General features: G+C 34.6%; 1 pseudogene across 1 annotated transcript; it reads left to right on the top strand.

Moving 5' to 3' along the window:
• The first annotated feature begins 1,117 nt into the window (after positions 1 to 1,117).
• On the top strand, positions 1,118 to 3,945 carry LOC143589299 (GDSL esterase/lipase At1g29670-like; annotated as a pseudogene). Its single transcript, XR_013145245.1, has 5 exons — positions 1,118 to 1,364; positions 2,657 to 2,781; positions 2,914 to 3,159; positions 3,254 to 3,509; positions 3,611 to 3,945. The product of XR_013145245.1 is annotated as a GDSL esterase/lipase At1g29670-like (transcript).
• The last annotated feature ends 658 nt before the right edge of the window (positions 3,946 to 4,603 follow it).

Genomic DNA, 4,603 nt, shown 5'->3' with positions numbered 1-4,603 from the left:
AAAATGGGTCCCTTTGTTAATCCATCGATCAGTAATATACGATCAGAAAATAAGGTGTGAGTAATGTATTATAACCCACATTTTTTATGTATATTCTCTTTGTGCCAATTTGGACGTTTTTTTGGTTCCATTGATATATGGGTCTATGAAAAATTTTCGATCTAATTATTTTATTTGTAGTGTGTTATCAACTTTACACGGAAATGAACCCTAAATTTAAATACTGCAAATATACTTTTTGAGTAGTGATCATGTACTTTATGCAGATCTACATTTTATTTAAAACTGAGAGCGGGGACGCCACCGACGGCCACACAAGCAGATGAGGGCACCAAATTAGGTGCTTCTCGTCAGTGTGTTAGCGGGGCGGGCGTCATCATCTTCACCTAGATTGGGGAGAGTTTGGCCAGTGAGAGCCCTACATAAGTCATAAACTTGGAAATTTAAAATAATAGAATAAAAGCTGCCCCCCTTTGTTTACGACTTTTTAAAATGTATATTTTTGTTCTCCCTCGACATTTTCGTCCAAGCTACGCCACTGACAAAGCGTATAAAAAATACATGATTTAAAATATAAAAAACAAACTAAAGCGAGGTAGATGCAATCTTCTAAATCCAAATCATGCATGATTTAAACTAAAGGAATTTCAGTTGGAGAAAAGTTAGTCTTTGGATCTATAACTAAGTCAAAATGAATGTAGGTCAGTCAGTGGGACTACTACAAAAACATGTAGTGTTGAAACCCATACAATACACTAGTATCCGCGTGAAGTTAATGCACATGACCAACCTCCCAACTGTAAAACATCATAAAGACACGTACAATAGTCGTCGGCTTCTACATTTCTCCACCATAAACACACAACACAAGTTTTTTGAGTGTATAAATAGACAACATCATATCTATCGATCTTGGCGTTAATTAATATCATCACACCCTTTACCTTTCTCATGACCTTTTGCTAGCTCTTCATAACTAACATCTCGATCTCTTGCTTTTGTATTCACTTTTGCTGCATTGATAATAATAATAATAATAATAATAATAATAATAATAATAATAATAATAATAATAATAATAATAATAATAATAATAATAATAATAATAATATGAGCTAAAAAGATGGTTGGTTATGGTTATGCATGTAATTGCAATAATCTTAGCATTAAGCATGGTTGCTTATAAGGTTAATGGTGACCCTCAAGTTCCATGTTACTTTATTTTTGGCGATTCTTTGGTCGATAATGGGAATAATAATGGAATTGTGTCGTTGGCTAGAGCAAATTACTTGCCGTATGGCATTGATTTCCCGGATGCCCTACGGGAAGGTTTAGCAATGGCAGAACGGTTGTTGATACTGTTGGTAAGCTTCATTGCTTTTTGTTTGCTGCTTGTACTATCGTACACTGACTGACTCAGGAAATACATGTTAATTGGTTACAAGCTTTTTGTAGTGGGTTGGTGGGAGAGGAGTGGGACCACATTAATATATTTATTTTATTTTTTTTATATTTTTGTGGATCTTAATTATCCTCTACAAAAACTTGCTGCTCATGCATATACAAGTTGATATAAGCTTTACTTTTTTCATGAGTTCGCTACATGAATCTAATTTTTCTAACTGGGATTGGCATTAGGGTGTTAGATGGGTTGCTTGGAGGTGTAGCCCGATTAATTTGAAAACAATTTATACGCACTTTTAAAGACGTATCGGTCATGAATTGAAACACATGATATGCATGGTTCATGGGTTAACACAAGCGTACGTAACCCACTAACCCATAAAACTTGTTTATCACTTGCAAATGCACATTTGTTTTTATTGTTCCGATTTTGGATAAAATACAACTGATCGGTTTATGTTACAGAAAAACATGTTTAAAAAATTGTAAAAGTGTGGTGTTAAATTAGCTACTAGTTAACATAATGTGTTTAGCTAAATGTATACACTTTGTTTAGACTATACTTAAGTTAAATTTGGTCTTAAAATTGTGATGCCTTAGAAAATTACATCTCTAATTGTGATTATGCTATGTTTAAAACAAGATCAACTTTAAGTCGCTATGATAAAGAGAGATAAAAATAGATTCATTATTTTCATTACTAGTATATATGCCATCTTTTGAAGTTAATAATAATTAGCTAGTCAATATTAATTAATAAACTTTGAACATTAAACTATGATAATCCATAATTTACAAATTATTAATTTATGATACTACAAAGATCTTTATATAGCTTTGTGGTGAACTTAAATCTAATTTTAAATTTTATTTTGTTGATCAAAGTCCCAAGATTTACATTAAGACACGAACATACATATAACTATTATGATGACAGGTTATAGTCTTGAACGTAATTAACAATTCACCTACGTACAACTAGAAGAATAAATAAACATAATAGTTTTGAACCTTTGTGCTCAAATAGATCGCATTATTAGCTTATGTATAAGTTCTAAAAAAATATTTATTTAAAAATATGTTTTTAGGGAAAAATGAAGTACTATTGAATTAAACAGAATTAAAGTTTTATATGATACAAAAAGGAAAGCCTGTAAAAATTAATTAATGCTTTTCTATTCTCGGCTACATATGTATTTTAACATGATGATATATCAAATATTAGTTACTAAGCCAGAAATTCCCACTGCAGCTGAGCTTCTAGGCTTCGATGATTATATTCCACCGTACGCAAATGCAGGGGGCCGCAACATACTTAATGGTGTAAATTACGCCTCAGCAGCGGCAGGAATCCGAGATGAAACAGGGCAGCAATTGGTATGCACTCTAAATCTAAATAATAACTGCTTATTTTTTTAAGTGACTAAACACTAACAATTCATTTAAATGAATATCACAAAAGATGAAGAACTAACATCTTAATTATACTTTTTGATTATTATATTATAGGGTGCGCGGATTAGCTTTGGTGGGCAGGTAAACAATTACAAAAATACGGTGTCGCAAGTTGTAGATATACTTGGAGACGAAGATTCAGCAGCGAATTATCTACGACAATGCATATACTCAGTGGGATTGGGAAGCAATGATTACCTTAATAACTATTTCATGCCTAATTACTACCAAACTAGCAGTCAATATACACCTGAGCAGTATGCTTCTGTTCTCATTCAACAATATTCTGAGCTAGTGAGAGTAAGTAGTACATATATTTGATGTAAAGTAACATGTATGCATGTGTAGTACTTTGGTTTGTAGATAATGAAAAACTTCAATTTGGGAATTTCAGGAATTGTATAACTATGGAGCAAGGAAACTTGTGTTGAATGGCATAGGACAGATAGGGTGCAGTCCGAATGCATTGGCTCAAAACAGCGAAGATGGATCAACATGCGTCCAAAAAATCAACTCCGCGAACCAAATGTTCAACAACTTGCTGAAATCTCTTGTCAATAATTTGAACAATAATCTACCAGATGCAAAATTCATTTATATCAATAATTATGACATTTTCCAAGACTTGATCAATAATCCTCAGTCTTACGGTATGGGCATTTGGGGTGCTTTTTTCGATAAAATTTGCAGGGATCAATGGGTCCATTTCTTAGAAGTAACTTTAATTGTTCTTTTTAATTGAAATATATAGGTTTTACTGTGACGAATGCTGGATGTTGTGGAGTGGGAAAGAACAATGGGCAAATCACTTGTCTACCTGGTCAAACACCTTGCGAAAATAGAGATGAACATCTGTTTTGGGATGCTTTTCACCCTACTGAAGCCGCGAATGTGATTGTTGGTAGGAGATCTTACAGCGCGCAGTCATCCTCAGATGCTTATCCGATGGATATCCGCCAATTGGCTCAGCTTTAAAGTTACGACGTTTCGTCACACTTGTACTACTTAATATCGTATTACCTTTGTAATTGCGTATGATACTTTCTTTTTATCGCGATTGATTTGATAAATGGACTCATAATACTTTAAATGCAATGAAAACCACAAGTTTAAGTTGAAGTGGGCATTTAATCAAAGAATACCAGGTTCTGAACATGAGTTCATGCAAATTTATTTATAATATAACAAACAATTGTGGGAGAGTATTGCATTCGTGTTTTGTACACTGTGCATTGCAAATTGTAAGCTTCCTTGATGCATCACATCTTGCAAGTGTTCACCACGTGTCCGCTAAACTATCATGGGCTCTACGTGTCCTTTTAGCCCACCATTTCTTATAGATCTCGCCACCGCCATTGTTTTCTTCGTCACTTTAATCCATCATAGTGTTATAACACAAAGAGGATGATTCTGGAGACAGAAGCAGAGAGAGAGAGAGAGAGGAAGTGTCTGCTTGTTGTTGTTGCCGGCGGTTTCATCGGGTTCGGGGATGGTGGCGACAAAGCTACAGCGTTGACGGTTACGACCTACATTTCTACTGTTGCCGGCATCCTACCTCTTTTTATGCTATTGACGGGTTTCGTGTTGGAACCGTCGGTGACGGGGGTTTATGCTTCTCATTTTTGTTGATACCGATTTTTGTTGTGACGGGTTCAATATCGGAACCCTAGGCGATGGTGGTCTCGCTGTTACTGTTGTCGGTATCCATTTCAATAGTTGAGTTTGGTGTTCTGCCTAAGAGCTT

The sequence above is a fragment of the Bidens hawaiensis genome, unplaced genomic scaffold (assembly GCF_021521415.1).
Source record: "Bidens hawaiensis isolate Kalapana, Puna unplaced genomic scaffold, B.hawaiensis_p1.1 tig00037324_1, whole genome shotgun sequence".
In the NCBI taxonomy this organism is placed as follows: Eukaryota; Viridiplantae; Streptophyta; class Magnoliopsida; order Asterales; family Asteraceae; genus Bidens; species Bidens hawaiensis.
Note: the sequence above shows the minus strand (reverse complement) of the source record. Positions and strands in the feature narration are given on the sequence as shown.